Genomic DNA, 23,367 nt, shown 5'->3' on the forward strand with positions numbered 1-23,367 from the left:
GGCCAATCTGGAACAATGAGGATTGTTCTCACTCCTCTTCTTCTTATTATCCTCAACACCTTGGGTATGAGAGGAAGAGGAGGAAATACATAGACTGACTGGAACACCCACGGTATCACTAGGGCGTCTACAGCCACTGCCTGAGGGTCTCTTGACCTGGCGCAATACCTCTGTAGCTTTTTGTTGAGGCGGGACGCCATCATGTCTACCTGTGGCAGTTCCCACCGACTTGCAATCTGTGCAAAGACTTCCTGATGAAGTCCCCACTCTCCCGGGTGTAGGTCGTGTCTGCTGAGGAAGTCTGCTTCCCAGTTGTCCACTCCCGGAATGAACACTGCTGACAGTGTGCGCTTACATGATTCTCCACCCAGCGAAGAATTCTGGTGGCTTCCGCCATCGCCACTCTGCTCCTTGTGCCGCCTTGGCGGTTTACATGCGCCACTGCGGTGATGTTGTCTGACTGGATCAGAACCGGTTGGTTGCGAAGAAAGGTCTCCGCTTGACGCAGGGCGTTGTATACGGCCCTTAGCTCCAGGATGTTGATGTGAAGACAAGTCTCTTGACTTGACTAAAGACCTTGGAAATGTCTTCCCTGTGTGACTGCTCCCCAACCTCGGAGGCTTGCGTCCGTGGTCACCAGGATCCAGTCCTGAATGCCGAATCTGCGGCCCTAGAGAAGGTGAGCACTCTGCAGCCACCACAGGAGTGACACCCTGGCCCTGGGGGACAGGGTGATCAACCGATGCATCTGTAGATGTGACCCGGACCACTTGTCCAGTAGGTCCCATTGGAAAGTCCTCGCATGGAACCTGCCAAAGGGAATGGCCTCGTATGATGCCACCATCTTTCCCAGGACTCGAGTGCAGTGATGCACGGACACCTGTTTTGGTTTCAATAGGTTCCTGACCAGAGTCATGAGTTCCTGGGCCTTTTCTATCGGGAGATAAACCCTCTTCTGGTCCGTGTCCAGAATCATGCCCAAGAAAGGCAGACGAGTCGTAGGAACCAAGAGCGACTTTGGAATATTGAGAATCCAGCCGTGTTGCTGTAACACTTCCAGTGAAAGTGATACGCTGTTCAGCAACTGCTCTCTTGATCTCGCTTTTATGAGGAGATCGTCCAAGTACGGGATAATTGTGACACCTTGCTTCCGCAGGAGCACCATCATTTCCGCCATTACCTTGGTGAAAACCCTCGGGGCCGTGGAGAGACCAAACTGCAACGTCTGAAACTGGTAATGACAATCCTGTACCGCAAATCTGAGGTAGGCCTGATGAGGTGGATAAATGGGGACATGAAGGTATGCATCCTTTATGTCCAGAGATACCATAAAATCCCCTCCTTCCAGGCTTGCGATGACCGCTCTTAGCGATTCCATCTTGAACCTTGTCAAGTATTGGTTCAGGGATTTTAAATTTAACATGGGTCTGACCGAACCGTCCGGTTTCGGGACTACAAACATGGTCGAGTAATAACCCCTTCCTTGTTGAAGGAGGGGAAACTTGACCACCACCTGTTGGAGATACAACTTTTGTATTGCATTTAACACTATCTCCCTCTCTTGGGGTGAAGCTGGAAGGGCAGATTTGAAAAATCGGCGAGGAGGCACCATCTCTCCGAATTCCAGCTTGTAACCCTGAGAAACAATTTCTATTGTCCAGGGATCCACCTGGGAGTGAACCCAGATGTGGCTGAAATTCCGAAGACGTGCCCCCACAGGGCCCGGCTCTGCCAGTGGAGCCCCAGCGTCATGCGGTGGATTTTGTAGAGGCCGGGGAGGACTTCTGTTCCTGGGAACTAGCTGTGTTGTGCAGCTTCTTTCCTCTGCCCCTACCTCTGGCAAGAAAGGACGCACCTCGCACTTTCTTGTTTCTTTGTGATCGAAAGGACTGCATTTGATAATGCGGTGCTCTCTTAGGCTGTGAGGGAATATAAGGCAAAAAAATTTGATTTTCCAGCTGTAGCTGTGGAGACTAGGTCCGAGAGACCTTCCCCGAACAATTCCTCACCCCTGTAAGGTAAAACCTCCATATGCCTTTTTGAGTCGGCATCACCTGTCCACTGCCGTGTCCATAGGACTCTTCTGGCAGAAATCGACATAGCGTTTATTCTAGAACCCAGAAGACTAATGTCTCTTTGAGCATCTCTCATATATAGGACAGCATCTTTAATATGCCCCAGGGTCAATAAAATAGTATCCTTATCTAGGGTACTAATCTCCTCAGATAAGGTATCCGTCCATGCCGCTACAGCACTACACACCCAGGCCGATGCAATTGCCGGTCTTAGTAAGGTACCTGAATGTGTATAAATGGACTTCAAGGTAACCTCCTGTTTGCGGTCAGCAGAATCCTTGAGGGTAGCCGTATCCTGGGACGGCAGGGCTACCTTCTTGGATAAGCGTGTTAATGCTTTGTCCACCCTAGGGGATGATTCCTATCGTAACCTATCCGTTGGCAGGAAAGGATACGCCATAAGAATCCTTTTGGAAATCTGCAGTCTTTTATCTGGAGATTCCCAAGCTTTTTCACATAACTCATTCAGCTCGTGTGAGGGGGGAAAGGTTACCTCAGGCTTCTTTCCTTTATACATATGCACCCTCTTGTCAGGGACAGGGGGTTCCTCTGTGATGTGCAAAACATCTTTTATTGTCATAATCATATATCGAATGGATTTAGCCAATTTTGGCTGTAACTTTGCATCATCGTAATCGACACTGGAGTCAGAATCCGTGTCGGTATCTGTGTCAACAATTTGGGATAGTGGGCGCTTATGAGACCCTGACGGTCCCTGCGACATAGGATCAGGCATGGGTTGAGACCCTGACTGTCCCAAGGCCTCAGCCTTGTCTAATCCTTTGTGCAATGAGTTTACACTAGCATTTAAAACATTCCACATATCCATCCAGTCAGGTGTCGGCGCTGTCGGCGGAGACATCACATTCATTTGCTCCCGCTCCTCTCTAACATAGCCTTCTTCCTCAGATATGTCGACACACGCGTACAGACACACCACACACACACAGGGAAAGCTCTTACTGAAGACAGTTCCCCCACAAGGCCCTTTGGAGAGACAGAGAGAGAGTATGCCAGCACACATCCCAGCGCTATATAACCCAGGAATAACACAGTAACTTAATGTTAACCCAGTAGCGCTGCTGTATGTAATTTTGCGCCGAATTATGTGCCCCCCTCTCTTTTCAACCCTCTTGTCTACCGTGTATAAGCAGGGGAGAGTCCGGGGAGCTTCCTCTCAGCGGTGCTGTGGAGAAAAAATGGCGCTGGTAAGTAATGAGGGAGAAGCCCCGCCCCCTCAGCGGTGGGCTTCTGTCCCACTGAAACTGTAAAATTTGGCGGGGGCTCATACATATATACATTGCCCAGCTGAATATATGTTGTACTTTTGCCAAAAAGAGGTCCAAATTGCTGCCCAGGGCGCCCCCCCCCCCCCCCTGCGCCCTTACAGTGACCGGAGTATGTGAGGTGTGTGGGAGCAATGGCGCACAGCTGCAGTGCTGTGCGTTACCTCAGTGAAGATCATGAAGTCTTCTGCCGCCTCTGAAGTCTTCTTTTCTTCTCATACTCACCCGGCTTCTATCTTCCGGCTCTGCGAGGGGGACGGCGGCGCGGCTCTGGGACGGACGGCTAGGGTGAGATCCTGCGTACCAATCCCTCTGGAGCTAATGGTGTCCAGAAGCCTAAGAAGCAGGACCTTGCACTCAGAGAGTAGGGCTGCTTCTCTCCCATCAGTCCCTCGATGCAGGGAGTCTGTTGCCAGCAGAGCTCCCTGAAAATAAAAAACCTAACAAAATACTTTCTCTCAGAAAGCTCAGGAGAGCTCCTGAAAAGCACCCAGTCTCCACTGGGCACAGTATTAAACTGAGGTCTGGAGGAGGGGCATAGAGGGAGGAGCCAGTGCACACCCAGAACTAAATTCTTTCTTAAAGTGCCCATGTCTCCCGCCGAGCCCGTCTATCCCCATGGTCCTTACATAGTCCCCAGCATCCTCTAGGACGTTAGAGAAAAGTGTATATAATTGTTATGTTTCAAAATGATGTTATTTCCTAATAGTGAAAATTGATTTTACAAACAATGTCTATTTAAATGTCATAAAGGAATTTATATTAAAGTCAAGTACAATGGGAACATTTTTATTATTATTATTATTATTATTATTACTACCATACTTCTCTCTAAAAAAAGTTGCTGGATTGTTAAACATTAATGATACAATTTCAACTTGTTCCGCTAATTTGGATTAAATCAGGAGTTTAAATTATGGTCAAAAAAATAATGTGAGGTGGATATAGCTGCATAATTTTCTCCTTTGTACAAGATATCAACACAGAGGGAAAAATTGTGGGATAAACTTCAAAACATAGTATTATATGTAGGCTTAACATGGACGAAAGTGCACCAATAAAACAAACTGAGACTACTACAACAACAATTTAAGACACAGCGCCACCTGCTGTCTGCCCAGTGTAGCTTCTCAAGTATTAATAGTGTTTAAGCTGTTGTTATGCTCTATTATTATTATTATTATTATTACTAGTTATTTATATAGCGCACACATATTTCATAGCGCTTTATAGAGAATACTTGGCCATTCACATCAGTCCCTGCCCCAGTGGAGCTTACAATCTATATCCCCTACCACATGTACACACATTCACACTAGGGTTAATGTTTGTTGGTACCCAATCAACCTACCAGTAAATTTTTGGATTGTTGGAAGAAACCGGAGCACCTGGAATAAACCCACGCAAGCACAGGGAGAATATACAAACTCCACACAGTTAGGGCCATAGTGGTAATCTAACCTATGACCTTAGAGCTGTGAGGCCGCAATGCTAACCATTACACCCTCTAGCAAAGATTTTGCTCAGAAAATATGGGATTGCTCAGGAAAAAAACAAGAAACATGAGCTCTACATAAAATTTGATATCTCCATGTTGATCCAATCAGATCATCTTCAGCTCTATTACAGTTGACAGCCAGTCAGTCTGGCAGCCATTTTGTTTTGACCCCATCTAGTTGAACCTATGGTTCACCACACTAGTCTCATGGACCAGTGAAGCCACCATATTGGTAGGCTCAAACGACTTTTTGTAACACCAACCATTTCTAATTAGAACCACTGACTGTGAATGACCCTTCAAAGCATCCACTGGTCTCTAATGTAAGCTGCTGTCTCCTGCTGGGAAAATACAATTTCTACAAATAGTTCTCTGCGTTTACATACATTTTTATCCAGGAAGTGAGCGAGTGAAACCCTTGCTAAGTATGGAAATTGTCAAATCTATGAGCCATAAAATGCCCAGCTGGAGCTGCAGCTTTCCTGTAATTGCAGGCCGTACCCCCCCATACACGTCGGGTCACACCTGCTAACGTTTACAGGAGGAGCTCTCCTGTCTCTGTGTGTCTTGTCAGAAAGCCAGATCCCCTGAACGAGCCCATCTGGGAGATAAAGGAGGCAGAGAGATTATTTGCATCCCATCTGCTTCGCCCCTTGCACCATTTTACTACGTCACCACATATAACTGTGGGCTATAATTGGGAGCACTAGGCATTAATTGGCCAGCTACTTTCCCTTTGTGCGCTGGAAGATGAGAATGGATAAACTCTGGTTGTGCACAGAGCCGGCCATAGGCATAGGCAAACTAGGCAATTGCCTAGGGCATTTGATATGCCTAGGGGCATCATCAGCTTCTGCTGATTAAAATGATATGCGGCATGCCTATATTCTGTATGTAGCATTTCATATGCAGATACAGTTACAGTCTCACACAGTATATAGGCACGCTGCATATCAGTTTAATCAGCAGAATCTGCTTGTGCATCCTAGCCACATAGCAATGCAAATAAGATGTATTTTCATTAAAAAAAGGTGCCCGACGTTAGCGTGGATGCAAGATTTGTGAGGACACATCTGTATTCAAGCAGAGGCAGAGGTCACAGTGTTAGTGGAAGTGTGAGTGCTGTGTGCATGTGAGTGCGTTGGTTGTGCAGTAGTGCTCGGAATATGTGTAAGGAGCATTATGTGTGTCATGTAAAAATGCATTAATAATGTGCAACATATGTGTAAAGGGCCACTATGTGTGTCATTATGTGTATAAGGGCATTAATAATGTGCGGCAAATGTGTAACAGGGTACTACTGTATGTGTGTCAGTATGTGTATAGGGGCACTAATAATGTGCAGCAAATGTGTAGGGGGCACTATGTGTGTCATTATGTGTATAAGGGCATTAATAATGTGCGGCATATGTGTAAGGGACATTATGTGTAAAAGGGCATTAATAAAGATTGTCATAATGTGTAAGGTGCATTATGTTTATAAGGACATTAATGTGTCTCATATGTGTAATGGGCATTACTGTGTGGAATTGTGTATAATGCATTACTAATGTGTGGCATTATGTGTATAAGGTGCTCTACTATGTGGCGTTGCATATAGAAAGGGCACTACTGTGTCGTCTAATGTGAATTAAGAGCAATAAGGTGTGGTGTAATGTGAATAAGGAGCAATTCAGTGTGATGTAATGTGAATAAGGGGCTCTACTGTGAGGAGTAACGTTTATATGGTAAAGTGATACTACTGTGGGATGTAATATGAATTATGGACACTATCGCAAGATAAAATGTGAATAAAGTTGCAGTACTGTGTGGCATAATTGGATTTGGGGTTACTATTGTGTGGCCATGCCCCTTCCCAGCAAGAAGATGCCCCTTTTTGGGCTGTGCGTCAAATGTGCGAACTGTTCCTATTTATAATATAGGGGGTACAAGGACTGCTATGGGTGAGGGGTGATGGTGCTGGGAAAGAGGTGCAAGGTCAGAGGCAGAACCAGTGGTGGTGCTAGGGGGCACCAGCCAAAATCTTGCCTAGGGCATCATATTGGTTAGGGCCGGCTCTGGTTGTGCAATCTGACTCCTGCCAATCTATGGGTATTGCCCATAACCTATTTAGGGGGCCATGTACTAAGCAGTGATAAAAGTGAAGTGAGCCAGTGGAGAAGTTGCCCATGGCAACCAATCAGCTGCTCTGTATATTTTTAAAGTATGCAGATTCTAAATGTTACGTCAATGCTGATTGGTTGCCATGGGCAACTTCTCCACTGGCTCACTTCTCCACTTTTATCACCGTTTAGTACATGTCCACCTCAGGTTGTTAGTGGCAATCGTGGAACAACGGTCCACAACTACTATGCTATAGAAAATGCCTTTACATTAACTATATAACCATACTTCTGATTGAAGGCCTGATTCTGAGCCGGGCGTATCTGGACCCATTTCTCTTCAGCCGTGGCAGCCTTCCTCGGGGTGACACCAAAATGCCGGCTTCTCCGCAGGGGGCTGCTCTGTGACAATATCCTGCAGCACTCCGTTACTGTTACTAAGGAGAAGCCGGCAGTGCAGCCTGAGTCTCCGGGGGTACATCTCTGGGGATTCTGGCGCATGCCCCTGGAGTGAGGTAATTGGGGGATCCCTATGTAGCCAGGCCCCCTGTAGTGATATCAGCAGGGGACTCCCATGAGGCCACGCCCTACCCGCAAAGCCACACACCCTTTTCAAGAGCTCATGCCACAGGGGTACTCTTGCTGCACCAGGTGTCACAGACACCGATGCCGCCACTGCGTCCGCGCACTCCAAATGAGCATTGAAGATGGGCTACACACAAACGACACTCCCATGATATTCCTACAAGATGGATCTGTTCAGTGCGTCACCATGGTTACCACTCTGTTACCGTTCAATAATGCCCATTTTGCACTATGGGCAAGATGTGCTAAGCCTTGAAAACTGAAGTACCAACCAATCAGCTCCTAACTGTCATTTTTCCAAACACAGCCTGTAACATGGCAGTTAGCTGATTGGCTGATACTTTATCACTCTCCACTTTATCACTTTTCAAGGCTTAGTACATCTGCCCCTAAGAGAGGTCTGTAAACAGACGGATAAATCCATGCACACTTTCCATCTTCTTTCCATGTGCGTTTTCCATGGTGCGGCGCACATGCAGTCTGCAACTGGTTTCTGCGGCACATCCGCAGTTTGCAGATTTCCGCGAGATCCATTCCCGTTTGCACTTATGGCCGACCCAGGCTCAGGCCCTCTGAGTTGTTACTGAAAATGTTAAAATGTTCCCGAATTCTGTTCTACTTTGGGATAAATATGGAGGAGCTTCTTCTACTGGCAGGAAACTCATCTCCGACTGATTTTGGGCAGGCAAGACGGACAGTGATATTTACCTTCACTGAAACATGCCGGGGGATTACATATTATTCTCAGAATTTGATTTGGCACTTTGGAAAGACAGTATGGCAGCGGTTGTGCATACTTAGCAATTCCCCAATCCAGGATTTGGCAGTTAAGGCGTTATTAAATATTTAGAAAATCCATCTCACCCCGTCTATAGACATTAAACGGAGACAAAACATTATAGTAACAGGAAATTTTCTTTTTTGTAACTGATTTTACATTAAACGCAATTTGAAATAAGTCCAATATGACTATCATTTAAGTTTAATAACATAACTTATTTTTACACACTTCATAATGTTCAACCATGGTCAGTGCAAACCCAAGAGTTACCCTACGCAGTACCCACCCACTATGTGGTGCCCCCAAACTCGAAAGCACCACATCCACCACTGATTGTTACCCTAGCAAGCTATGGCATTCATAGCTCACCATACTGGGATTGTCGCATGTGAGGAGGGGGCATTAATATGACTTGATGAGCGACAGATGGCATCGGCTAACCATTGGTGCCCTAGACACCAACTAGTACCGGCCACAGTTCAACAAAGTTTTAGGACACTCGAAAGAGGAATCTAAACTGGTGATGTCACTGTTTCCTAGTGAATTGATTGGCTCAAAACATGTCTGCCTCACTGTCTGCCTTGTTGGCAGTCTTCAATGACCTAGAATGTAATTTTTCCTGTCAAAACATTATGTCTAGTCTACAAAATGGTAGCTTCCACCGTGTACCTCAAAGATGTTGCATATTCCAAAGTAACTCTCTGGACCTGCATTCCCTGACTGGATCGGCACTCAAAATGGCCGCTTCTATGTTCTGTAGGTAACAGGTGCCAGAGCAGAAAGCAGGAATGGAATGGTCTTAATGAGATGTCTCCACACATAAAATTGCACCAATACTGTGCAAGCTTCTTTATGTACAGAATAAAGAGATTTCCCTGAAGGCCTTTCATGAGGCCATGTTTTCTTAGTAAAACAAGACAGCAAAGCTAAACAGATATAAGCAGGATTGTTGTGTGTTACAGGAATCAACTCAATCCTGTATTGTCACAACACTGAAGCGGATGAGCCAAAACCCGATCTAGCTTCAGGGGAGAGTTAGAAACACTTTAAGTGCGTTGAAAGGAACTTTACACATTGTTCTAATGATTTACTGCAGCGCTGTAAACTCCTGTAAGGTTACACATATAAATTACCTCAAAGAAGTATTTCCTAAAAGCAGTTGGGGTTATTTAACAACAGATGCAAACCTGACCGCATCTCCGTCCACCTCTGATCCAGGCCCAATAGGTGAGGGCAACAATTCCTAATTTTCATGATCAGAAAAGAAGAGGACTTTGTAGAACACGTTCTGATTTGTTGTCTGTGGCTGATAGCTTCCTGTCTGGACAATTAAAGCAACAATCAAAAGGTTCTGACTCAAATCCCAAATGGATGACCCCATTGTTTTGAAACTGTAAAAAAATACTTTAATCAACCTTATTTATGATATGGGCACTCCCACCCACCCCAGGAGATGCACCTAGATGGAGAAAGTAGTGGTCTCTACAGCCCCTGCAACTGGCCACCAGGGTTGGGGACGCATTCGACACAGTTCCAATCTCCATTAATGGGCTGAACACTGCTGAAGAAAACCCAGATGCCGACTGGACCACTTCGGTAAGTGAACAAACACATATCCTACACATAGGGGTCGATTCAATTCACTGACAGTTGAATAGCGCCAGAAGTTGGCTCCCGGCGCTATTCAATTCAGCTCCAGTTAAGTCGGCGATGACCCGTTCTTAACAGGTTGAATTGTCGGGAGAACGGGCATTCTCCAACTTAACTCCCCGGCGCAATGCTGGTTTCCGACAGAATCAACCTTGCGCCGGCCGCGCGGCAGCACTTTTGTCGGTTTCTTCTCTCATCCCCCGGGGGTGAGAGAAGAATTCACGACAATTGAGGGTCACTTGTCGCTGTATTGAATAGCGCCGGGAGCTAACCCCCCGCTGCTATTTAACTGTAAGTGAATTGAATCGACCCCATAGTGCAAGAGAGGAACCTGGCAACCCCATATTGAAGCAACCTGGTCCATCGATGTCTACCAAGGACTAGCCATAATGCTGAGCGTTTGATGCCACCTTTCCGTACCGCTCTGTGCATATAGACATAAAAACAGGAATTACTCAAAAGTGTATTTTATAATTCCCCAAAAAGTTTGCAACCCCACAACGGGGCGGCTGTAGACAGGGCAGCCCAGATTATCAGACTTTGAAAGGTGTGGTCGATCAGAAAGTAAATGTGACTTTCTGAGAATGTGTTGCAAACGGATGTGGGAGGAGTTGTCCAGTTCAGGGTGTTACTTGCGTGGATTGTGGGTGGAACTTATTTTTTTCTTGCAAATTTGTTTTCTAGACCATTGTGACGTACGGAAAGTGGCTAACTTCACGTACGCACTGCTGAATGAGCAGTTCTGCAGAGGTCCCTTTTTACAGCACGACGAAAAAAGCACAAAGAATTTGTGTAGAAAAATTAAATCAGACGGCTAATTTGTAGCTGTCAATTACAGATATATGATTAAAGTTAATTCTAAAAAAAAAATGTAAAAAAATTGCACGGACCTTTAAATAAATCTACTCATAAGTTTGTCTGCTTTTAGCTTACCATCTATCTATGTGTCTGCCAAGGGTCTGGTAACAAGAGAGGCCCAGTAACAAAACTGTCTTTGTGATGCACAGACACAGCAGATGTGATCCTGCAGGTTAAGGAAGAATATAAATACCACACAGACTTTGCACCAGATGCTGCGAACAGCACATTATATAATCCAACGCACAGAATTCTCTTTCCATTATATACATACACGGATTCCATGTATATAATGTGTCTTACTAACGGCTGCAACTGTACAAACACCATGAAATAGTAGCAAAAACCCAAGCATCACACTAAGGGGTATATTTGCTAAAGGTCGATTTTATATCGATTTAAAACCGGTTAAAATCAATCTGTATCAATGTTGAGTTTCCAAGGCTAAAACACACATATATTAACATTGAAAATTTAATCTAAAAAATTATCTGTTAGTAAATGCGTGTTTCATTCCCTGAAGCCCAACACAGGGGTTAATTTACTAAGATGGGAGTTCTATTTAAGATGGGATGTTGGCCAGAGCAACCAATCAGATTCTACTTCTCATTTATCTAGCACCTTCTAGATGATAGTACCTGGAATCTGATTGGTTGCTATGGGCAACATCCCATCTTAAATAGAACTCCCATCTTAGTAAATTTACCACACTGACTGAGATCAATTTTACACTGGGAAAAAAATTATAAAAATCAAACTTTATTAAATAAACCCTTAAGTATACCTCCCAACTTTAGAGTTCTCCAAGGAGGGACACACGCGTGGCGAAGCCGCGCGCGCTCCCGAAAAGGGGATGTGGCCTACGAAAAGGGGGCGTGGCTTCGCGGGAGGACCCACGATCGCGAGCCACGCCCCCATTTTCGTCACTGAGGGGGCATGCCCAGCGCTCTGTGAGCCGCTGGCATGCCCCCTCTCCCTCTGTCTCCAGTGAATAGATGCTGTGCACATGCGCACAGCGTCTATTCACCGCTGCTCTGCTAAGCAGGGCAGCGAGACACAGAGACTCCCAACTGCCCCCCCCCACCGCGGGACACTGCGGCCCGCGGGTGGGACAGCGGGACAGTCCCCAAAAAACGGGACTGTCCCGCGAAAATCGGGACAGTTGGGAGGTATGCCTTAAGTGAGAGGTGGCACTGTACACTATTCCATGGAAGGGGCTGATTCACAGTTTGGAGCAATGCAAAACTTGCACCTTGGCAAAAATAAGATTTTACTTACCGATAAATCTATTTCTCGGAGTCCGTAGTGGATGCTGGGGTTCCTGAAAGGACCATGGGGAATAGCGGCTCCGCAGGAGACAGGGCACAAAAAGTAAAGCTTTTCCAGATCAGGTGGTGTGCACTGGCTCCTCCCCCTATGACCCTCCTCCAGACTCCAGTTAGGTACTGTGCCCGGACGAGCGTACACAATAAGGGAGGATTTTGAATCCCGGGTAAGACTCATACCAGCCACACCAAGCACACCGTACAACTTGTGATCTAAACCCAGTTAACAGTATGATAACAGCGGAGCCTCTGAAAGATGGCTTCCTTCAACAATAACCCGAATTAGTTAACAATAACTATGTACAATTATTGCAGATAATCCGCACTTGGGATGGGCACCCAGCATCCACTACGGACTCCGAGAAATAGATTTATCGGTAAGTAAAATCTTATTTTCTCTATCGTCCTAGTGGATGCTGGGGTTCCTGAAAGGACCATGGGGATTATACCAAAGCTCCCAAACGGGCGGGAGAGTGCGGATGACTCTGCAGCACCGAATGAGAGAACTCCAGGTCCTCCTTAGCCAGAGTATCAAATTTGTAAAATTTTACAAACGTGTTCTCCCCTGACCACGTAGCTGCTCGGCAGAGTTGTAATGCCGAGACCCCTCGGGCAGCCGCCCAAGATGAGCCCACCTTCCTTGTGGAGTGGGCCTTTACAGATTTAGGCTGTGGCAGGCCTGCCACAGAATGTGCAAGTTGGATTGTGCTACAGATCCAACGAGCAATCGTCTGCTTAGACGCAGGAGCACCCATCTTGTTGGGTGCATACAATATAAACAACGAGTCAGATTTTCTGACTCCAGCTGTCCTTGCAATATATATTTTTAATGCTCTGACAACGTCCAGTAACTTGGAGTCCTCCAAGTCACTTGTAGCCGCAGGCACTACAATAGGCTGGTTCAGATGAAATGCTGACACCACCTTAGGGAGAAAATGCGGACGAGTCCGCAGTTCTGCCCTGTCCGAATGGAAAATCAGATATGGGCTTTTGTAAGATAAAGCTGCCAGTTCTGACACTCTCCTGGCCGAAGCCAGGGCTAGAAGCATGGTCACTTTCCATGTGAGATATTTCAAATCCACCTTCTTTAGTGGTTCAAACCAATGAGATTTTAGAAAGTCCAAAACCACATTGAGATCCCACGGTGCCACTGGAGGCACCACAGGAGGCTGTATATGTAGCACTCCCTTAACAAAGGTCTGGACTTCAGGGACTGAAGCCAATTCTTTTTGAAAGAAAATCGACAGGGCCGAAATTTGAACCTTAATAGATCCCAATTTGAGACCCATAGACAATCCTGATTGCAGGAAATGTAGGAATCGACCCAGTTGAAATTCCTCCGTCGGAGCACTCCGATCTTCGCACCACGCAACATATTTTCGCCAAATTCGGTGATAATGTTGCACGGTTACTTCCTTCCTTGCTTTAATCAAAGTAGGAATGACTTCTTCCGGCATGCCTTTTTCCTTTAGGATCCGGCGTTCAACCGCCATGCCGTCAAACGCAGCCGCGGTAAGTCTTGAAACAGACAGGGACCCTGCTGAAGCAAGTCCCTCCTTAGAGGTAGAGGCCACGGATCTTCCGTGATCATCTCTTGAAGTTCCGGGTACCAAGTCCTTCTTGGCCAATCCGGAACCACTAGTATCGTCCTTACGCCTCTTTGCCGTATAATTCTCAATACTTTTGGTATGAGAGGCAGAGGAGGAAACACATACACCGACTGGTACACCCAAGGCGTTACCAGCGCGTCCACAGCTATTGCCTGCGGATCTCTTGACCTGGCGCAATACCTGTCCAGTTTTTTGTTGAGGCGAGACGCCATCATGTCCACCATTGGTCTTTCCCAACGGGTTACCAGCAAGTGGAAGACTTCTGGATGAAGTCCCCACTCTCCCGGGTGAAGATCGTGTCTGCTGAGGAAGTCTGCTTCCCAGTTGTCCACTCCCGGGATGAACACTGCTGACAGTGCTATCACATGATTCTCTGCCCAGCGAAGAATCCTTGCAGCTTCTGCCATTGCACTCCTGCTTCTTGTGCCGCCCTGTCTGTTCACATGGGCGACTGCCGTGATGTTGTCCGACTGGATCAACACCGGTTTTCCCTGAAGCAGAGGTTCTGCCTGGCTTAGAGCATTGTATATTGCTCTTAGTTCCAGAATGTTTATGTGAAGAGACGTTTCCAGGCTCGTCCATACTCCCTGGAAGTTTCTTCCTTGTGTGACTGCTCCCCAGCCTCTCAGGCTGGCGTCCGTGGTCACCAGGATCCAATCCTGTATGCCGAATCTGCGGCCCTCCAATAGATGAGCACTCTGCAACCACCACAGAAGAGACACCCTTGTCCTTGGAGACAGGGTTATCCGCAGGTGCATCTGAAGATGCGACCCTGACCATTTGTCCAACAGATCCCTTTGGAAAATTCTTGCGTGGAATCTGCCGAATGGAATTGCTTCGTAAGAAGCCACCATTTTTCCCAGGACTCTTGTGCATTGATGTACAGACACCTTTCCTGGTTTTAGGAGGTTCCTGACAAGCTCGGATAACTCCTTGGCTTTTTCCTCCGGGAGAAAAACCTTTTTCTGAACCGTGTCCAGAATCATCCCTAGGAACAGCAGACGAGTTGTCGGCATTAACTGGGATTTTGGAATATTCAGAATCCACCCGTGCTGTTTTAGCACTTCTTGCGACAGTGCTAATCCCATCTCTAGCTGTTCTCTGGACCTTGCCCTTATTAGGAGATCGTCCAAGTATGGGATAATTAATATGCCTTTTCTTCGAAGAAGAATCATCATCTCGGCCATTACCTTTGTAAAGACCCGAGGTGCCGTGGACAATCCGAACGGCAGCGTCTGAAACTGATAGTGACAGTTTTGTACAACGAACCTGAGGTACCCCTGGTGTGAGGGGTAAATTGGAACGTGGAGATACGCATCCTTGATGTCCAAGGATACCATAAAGTCCCCCTCTTCCAGGTTCGCTATCACTGCTCTGAGTGACTCCATCTTGAACTTGAACTTCTTTATGTACAGGTTCAAGGACTTCAGATTTAGAATAGGCCTTACCGAGCCATCCGGCTTCGGTACCACAAAAAGAGTGGAATAATACCCCTTCCCTTGTTGTAGAAGAGGTACCTTGACTATCACCTGCTGAGAGTACAGCTTGTGAATGGCTTCCAAAACCGTCTCCCTTTCGGAGGGGGACGTTGGTAAAGCAGACTTCAGGAAACGGCGAGGTGGATCTGTCTCTAATTCCAACCTGTACCCCTGAGATATTATCTGCAGGATCCAGGGATCTACCTGCGAGTGAGCCCACTGCGCGCTGTAATTTTTGAGACGACCACCCACCGTCCCCGAGTCCGCTTGAGAAGCCCCAGCGTCATGCTGAGGCTTTTGTAGAAGCCGGGGAAGGCTTCTGTTCCTGGGAAGGAGCTGCCTGTTGCTGTCTCTTCCCTCGACCTCTGCCTCGTGGCAGATATGAATAGCCCTTTGCTCTCTTATTTTTAAAGGAACGAAAGGGCTGCGGTTGAAAAGTCGGTGCCTTTTTCTGTTGGGGAGTGACTTGAGGTAGAAAGGTGGATTTCCCGGCTGTAGCCGTGGCCACCAAATCTGATAGACCGACTCCAAATAACTCCTCCCCTTTATACGGCAAAACTTCCATATGTCGTTTTGAATCCGCATCGCCTGTCCACTGTCGCGTCCATAAAGCTCTTCTGGCCGAAATGGACATAGCACTTACCCGTGATGCCAGTGTGCAGATATCCCTCTGTGCATCACGCATATAAAGAAATGCATCCTTTATTTGTTCTAACGACAGTAAAATATTGTCCCTGTCCAGGGTATCAATATTTTCAATCAGGGACTCTGACCAAACTACCCCAGCACTGCACATCCAGGCAGTCGCTATAGCTGGTCGTAGTATAACACCTGCATGTGTGTATATACTTTTTTGGATATTTTCCATCCTCCTATCTGATGGATCTTTAAGTGCGGCCGTCTCAGGAGAGGGTAACGCCACTTGTTTAGATAAGCGTGTTAGCGCCTTGTCCACCCTAGGAGGTGTTTCCCAGCGCTCCCTAACCTCTGGCGGGAAAGGGTATAATGCCAATAATTTCTTTGAAATTATCAGCTTTTTATCAGGGGCAACCCACGCTTCATTACACACGTCATTTAATTCTTCTGATTCAGGAAAAACTATAGGTAGTTTTTTCACACCCCACATAATACCCTGTTTAGTGGTACCTGTAGTATCAGCAATATGTAACGCCTCCTTCATTGCCAAAATCATATAACGTGTGGCCCTACTGGAAAATACGGTTGATTCGTCACCGTCGCCACTGGAATCAGTGCCTGTGTCTGGGTCTGTGTCGACCGACTGGGGCAAAGGGCGTTTTACAGCCCCTGACGGTGTTTGAGGCGCCTGGACAGGCACTAATTGATTGTCCGGCCGCCTCATGTCGTCAAACGACTGCTTTAGCGTGTTGACACTATCCCGTAATTCCATAAATAAAGGCATCCATTCTGGTGTCGACCCCCTAGGAGGTGACATCCCCATATTTGGCAATTGCTCCGCCTCCACACCAATATCGTCCTCATACATGTCGACACACACGTACCGACACACAGCAGACACACAGGGAATGCTCTAAACGAAGACAGGACCCACTAGCCCTTTGGGGAGACAGAGGGAGAGTCTGCCAGCACACACCAAAAAGCGCTATATATGACAGGGATAGCCTTATAATAAGTGCTCCCTTATAGCTGCTTTATATATATCAAAATATCGCCATAAATTTGCCCCCCCTCTCTGTTTTACCCTGTTTCTGTAGTGCAGTGCAGGGGAGAGACCTGGGAGCCGTCCTGACCAGCGGAGCTGTGAGAGGAAATGGCGCCGTGTGCTGAGGAGATAGGCCCCGCCCCTTTTCCGGCGGGCTCGTCTCCCGCTATTTAGTGAATCCAGGCAGGGGTTAAATATCTCCATATAGCCTCTGGGGGCTATATGTGAGGTATTTTTAGCCTTTATATAGGTTACATTTGCCTCCCAGGGCGCCCCCCCCCAGCGCCCTGCACCCTCAGTGACTGCGTGTGAAGTGTGCTGAGAGGAAAATGGCGCACAGCTGCAGTGCTGTGCGCTACCTTTAGAAGACTGCAGGAGTCTTCAGCCGCCGATTCTGGACCTCTTCTGACTTCAGCATCTGCAAGGGGGCCGGCGGCGCGGCTCCGGTGACCATCCAGGCTGTACCTGTGATCGTCCCTCTGGAGCTGATGTCCAGTAGCCAAGAAGCCAATCCATCCTGCACGCAGGTGAGTTCACTTCTTCTCCCCTCAGTCCCTCGTTGCAGTGATCCTGTTGCCAGCAGGACTCACTGTAAAATAAAAAACCTAAGCTAAACTTTTTCTAAGCAGCTCTTTAGGAGAGCCACCTAGATTGCACCCTTCTCGGCCGGGCACAAAAATCTAACTGGAGTCTGGAGGAGGGTCATAGGGGGAGGAGCCAGTGCACACCACCTGATCTGGAAAAGCTTTACTTTTTGTGCCCTGTCTCCTGCGGAGCCGCTATTCCCCATGGTCCTTTCAGGAACCCCAGCATCCACTAGGACGATAGAGAAACCATGTTGCATTGCAGGGAGAGATGGGGTAAATATTAAAAGTCCTTTTACAGGGTGAAAATGTAAGGGATCCGGTCTCTAGGTCGACAGTAACTAAGTCGACACTATCTAGGTCGACCACTATTGGTCGACAGTCACTAGGTCAACAGGGTCTCTAGGTTGACGTGTTCTAGGTTGACAGGTCAAAAGGTCAACATGAGTTTGTCACGATTTTTTTTAACCTTTTCATACTTAACGATCCACGTGGACTACGATTGGAACGGTAACCTGTGCTGAGCACAACGGTAGTAGAGCGAGGCACCTTGCCCAACGAGCCATGCGAGGGGACACGGTGCACTAATTGGGGTTCTCGGTCACTCTAAAAAAACTCTGTCGACCTAGTTACTGTCGACCAATAGTGGTCGACCTAGACACTGTCGACCTAGTTATTATCTATCTTCCATACCACACCCAAATGTAGATGTGCCCTCCTCCCCACCACAAACACACGCTACATCCCTGAAGACTACTGAAGAAGTCTCCTCTACACCTGTATAGATCCCCTTCCCTTCCCGGATCACCTCAATTCCACCTGATGCATTCTTTGGCTCCGCCGTTTTGGTCATTTCCCTTTCTCATTTGCATTTGTTTACTATAGCGATACAAGATGTGTTACTACTATCATTTAATAATACGTACCCCTCTCTCAGTGCAGCGTGCTATTACACCCCTATACAAAGTTCCTGATCTGCCAAAAAAACTTTCTGGGAGAGACATTTCAAACTGTGACTTTGCAGGCCCAAGTGGGAGCGTTTGCACAAGCGGCGTAATCATTTCCTCACATCTCCCCACTAAGCGTGCGTGGACTGATGAGTCCATGCGTGCCCAGTAAATGCTTGCCCCTGTATACCATACTGCACATCCACGTACTACATCGTAAGACACTGCACGTCGCCCTTAGAGTCAGCAAGCAGAACGCCATCCTGAGATGGCATTATGTTTGCTCCAAGAACTGCAATAAACCTAGTCCACTGCAGTTTTTAGAATATTGTAAACAGATTGCAGTCCCCTAACACACTAGTGGGCGCAATCTACTCCACAATTAAAGGGACCGCATGGCAATTAATTAAATGAAGCAGAGGTAACCCCCTTTACCAGTTTTCTTAGTGCTTAGAGCGTGCACCTGCGTTTTCCTTTTTCTCTGTGGCACTAAAAGTCTCAGCAAGGTAGCACCTCTTTTAAACCCCCCCCCCCCCACACCTTTTATTCTGTAATTGTGTATGTTGTTAATACACTTGAAGGTGAACTAGCACTCCACCCACCTCCCATTTGGTGTTTTTAATTAGTACGGGAACTTGCATTTGCGGTCTACATATTAGAATGGGTAAGATCTATATATAATGTTAGTATTAGGGATGTTAGGGACCCACCTGATGAGGTCACTGTGGCGTGGTAGATGGGACCACATATTTGGCCAAAACTGTGTTAAGAACCTCAATTTTACTCCATGTTAAATTTAAATACCAGTGTTCTTATTGCTTAGAGTGTGCACCTGCATTTTCCTTTTTTCCTGTGTGGCACTACATATCTCAGCAAAGTAGCACCTCTTATGTTTAAACTTATGGTGTGCAGTCTAGCCCCTACCCCCCGTAACCCCCTTTTCCATAAAAAATGATGGCTGCGAATGTCATGCTATATACACTGTATATATGTTCTACCGCTGCAATAAAACCATGACTACTGTTTCACGTAACCACCTTCTCAGAACGTGTCCACCCCATGCTCTGGACCCCTCCCACCTTAATCGGATCCTCTTCCAAGCGTTGTCAATGTAATCCTCTGCACTCCCCATTACCCTATTATTTTAGAATGCTCATATCAATTATAATAGTATATATTATAGGATTAGAGTACAGAGATTATTTATCAACCCTTATGAAAAACATTAGCTTTGCAGTAAGTATCTCTTAGCATTTGAATAAAACTAGTGATCCTTGAAGGCGTGTAATTATCAGGATAGAAAGCATTCCCAATTAGTTATGCCCGAATTACTGAGTGTGTCCCGGGGCTTTCAGTTATCAAAGGTCTACCCACCGTGACATAATATCTGATTATTAAGCTTATAGCACATCTACGGTGGCAGCCGCGTTTCCGTCAACTAAACTACACACTTCCATCTGCAGGCAAGTGAGCGCCGAGGTCACACCCTGCAGCTCCCTTATCCCCCCACCCTAAATACACTTACTGACGGCTAAATTAATATGCATCTTCCAATCATTAATAAGATGGTTTGTTAACACGTTGACTCTGTTCCTGTATTCCTGCTACACTATCATAACAAGCTAACAACAAGATGTAACACTATCAACTTCTGTGTATCACAAGGATAAACTGCTTTGCAGGTAACTACTGTACAACATTGCAGCTACATTGTAAAGCAGTAACAGCAGTTTGGGATGCCTGGCAAGTTCTAAACGGGCTATGATGAAGGCCATGGGGGGAGCGGGACCAATTACATAGTAAATGTTGGTGTCAGGAACTTCATGATAGATCATTTTAACATACACTCCCACTAGAGTATATATACAGCACAAGATTACACATAGGAGACACTTTAGGGGCTATTCTGCATGATAAAATGCCCACAAAAGTCTATTGCTAACAGTGTGGTATCGCTAGTGGACTCCTTCAAGTTCCTAGGGACCACAATCTCCCGGGACCTTAAATGGGGGTCCAACGCTGACGTCACTGTCGGGAAACACAGCAGAGGTTGTTCTTCCTCAGGCAACTAAGGAAGTTCAACATCTCACAGAAGCTTCTGCTCCTCTTCTACTCCGCGATTGTGGAGTCGGTACTGTGCTCCTCGATACTGGTATGGTACAGCTACGCCAGCGCGAGGGACAGATGCAGGCTCCAAAAGGTGGTCAGAACTGCAGAGAAGATCGGGGCCGACCTTCCCTCAGTCCAGGACCCGTGCCTGTCCAGAGCTAAAAAGCGGGCAATGAAGATAGTAAAGGACCAGATACACCCCGGCCACAGCATGTTTAACTTGCTTCCTTCAGGCAGGAGTTACAGGGCCGTCCCCGCCAGGTCCACCAGAAGCCTCAAAAGTTTCTTTCCCCAAGCTGTCCACCTGCTGAACTCCTGAACATTGACTGACTAGACGTACATGTAACTCACTTGTGTCCCTATGGTATTCCTATCTGGATGCATACAGTTTTGTGCATATATTTACATTATTCTAACTATAATGACTGAAGATCACAGCAAAATGCGCGGTGGCAAAAGGCCCAATTGTCCGCTTACAACTCTGAAAATGGGCAATTCAGAGAGAGGTGGCAAAAGGCACAATTGTCCGCTTACAACTCTGAAAATGGGCAATTCAGAGAGAGGTGGCAAAAGGCACAATTGTCCGCTTACAACTCTGAAAATGGGCAATTCAGAGAGAGGTGGCAAAAGGCACAATTGTCAGCTTACAACTCTGAAAATGGTCAATTCAGAGAGGGGTGGCAAAAGGCACAATTGTCCGCTTACAACTCTGAAAATGGTCAATTCAGAGAGGGGTGGCAAAAGGCACAATTGTCCGCTTACAACTCTGAAAATGGGCAATTCAGAGAGAGGTGGCAAAAGGCACAATTGTCCGCTTACAACTCTGAAAATGGGCAATTCAGAGAGGGGTGGCAAAAGGCACAATTGTCCGCTTACAACTCTGAAAATGGGCAATTCAGAGAGGGGTGGTAAAAGGCACAATTGTTCGCTTACAACTCTGAAAATGGGCAATTCAGAGAGGGGTGGTAAAAGGCACAATTGTCCGCTTACAACTCTGAAAATGGGCAATTCAGAGAGAGGTGGCAAAAGGCACAACTGTCCGCTTACAACTCTGAAAATGGGCAATTCAGAGAGGGGTGGCAAAAGGTACAATTGTCCGCTTACAACTCTGAAAATGGGCAATTCAGAGAGGGGTGGCAAAAGGTACAATTGTCCACTTACAACTCTGTAAATGGGCAATTCAGTGAAAGTCATTGCCTCTAGCACATCAGATTGGCAGAGACTGTGGCAAAATGGAAGACCCCATCTCAGTTTAGAGTAATTTATATCTGTTAGGTTCCTGGTGCTCAGAACAAGGGAGATGTTGCGTAGTGAGTCCTGAGCACCAGAACGTGATGCTGAAATAAGGTGTGGTGTGGAAATAGCCCCTAGCACCCTACCTCCGTTGTTTTACCCGTGTGGTCAGTTCACGCCTGAGTGACTATGGTTTCTTGGGCCCACGGCAGACGCGTTTGAAGGGCGGATTATGTCTGCCCAACTCCGATGCCCCCAGGTCTTAGCGTGAGACAAGGCGTGAACCGAGACAGGATAATAACAAGGGGACCTCTGACTAAAACAACAGAAAGCTAGGGGCTACTAACTACCCTAAAACTAAATATATGTGCGGAACGCCGCCAAAGTAAAAGAACAACCAAGGAAATGCTGTCCACTCGCCGACACAATACTGTTGTGTACCGGCGGTGACAGCATAAGCAGAAGCCTCTGCAAAACACCAGTAACAAAATATAACCAAAGAATACTGCGGCCTAGGCCAACGGACGCGGCAAAGCCGCTACTCACGGAACCGGTACAAACACTGGCAAACGGACAGGAACCCCCAATTTAGCCGACACAGACTCTCAGAACCGGAGGACAGGCAGAATCCCAAACGACAGACCGGTGGACACCAAGAAGCCAGAAACTCGACTAGGCACAGACAAAGCCACAGGACTTCTGTACAGGAACACTTCACGGCAGGACACAGGAACCGACACAGGGATCGACACAGGAACTGACACTCAGGAACCGACACTCAGGAAGCAGCTAGACAGACACTGCTAGACAGGAGCTCAGGAACTGGCAGAGACTAGCTCAGAACTCAAGAACTCTGGAACCTTGGAAATATCACCAGCGTCTGTGAATTGCACTGAGCACACATATAACAGAGAGTCTTAATTAATTATGTCATGCAGCTGCCCTGCTGCACAACTGAGAGGTGCAATCAACAGACAGGTGAGGCTGAACACATGGAAACAAGCTGCAATTACACAGACTCACCACTGGCAGCAAACAAGAATATTCTTAAACCAGAGCAACGGGAAAACCTGGCCTGCAAGACAACTATAAACATAAAATAGGAATGAACCACTACCTGTGGTTCATAACAGTACCCTTTCCTTAAGGGTGAACTCCGAACACCCCATGACACCCACGGGGAACATGAACAGAAGTATAACATAAAATACATAACCAAAAAATGCAAAACAGGAATGAGCCACAGCCGTGGCTCATAACAATATCAAGGTGAGGTGAGGATGGAGGGGGGGGGGGGCATTTAGTGGACACAGGGGTTATTTACAAAGCTCACTGGGCAGTCACACGATCACAGTGCCTGGACACTAACCTAATTGCAGATGTAGGTGTAAATGTGAACATGTGTACAGGTAATTGCGCATAAACCGGATGGATTTGGAAGACATGTCTGGATCGCTCTCAGTAACGTGATATGGCAGATTACACTGTAAGGGGAAAAGTGTTAATTGCACCTAGCACCGGCACTGATGTGTGAATCAGGTATTTGGTGAAGAAGTTCAGCGTTT

The 23,367-nt window shown here is 46.8% G+C and overlaps 1 protein-coding gene across 2 annotated transcripts in view; it reads right to left on the reverse strand.

Moving 5' to 3' along the window:
* Positions 1 to 23,367, reverse strand: part of ROR1 (receptor tyrosine kinase like orphan receptor 1) — a 418,323-nt gene that overhangs the window by 209,039 nt on the left and 185,917 nt on the right. The window lies entirely within an intron of this gene.

Source organism: Pseudophryne corroboree, chromosome 9 (assembly GCF_028390025.1).
Source record: "Pseudophryne corroboree isolate aPseCor3 chromosome 9, aPseCor3.hap2, whole genome shotgun sequence".
Taxonomy (NCBI): Eukaryota; Metazoa; Chordata; class Amphibia; order Anura; family Myobatrachidae; genus Pseudophryne; species Pseudophryne corroboree.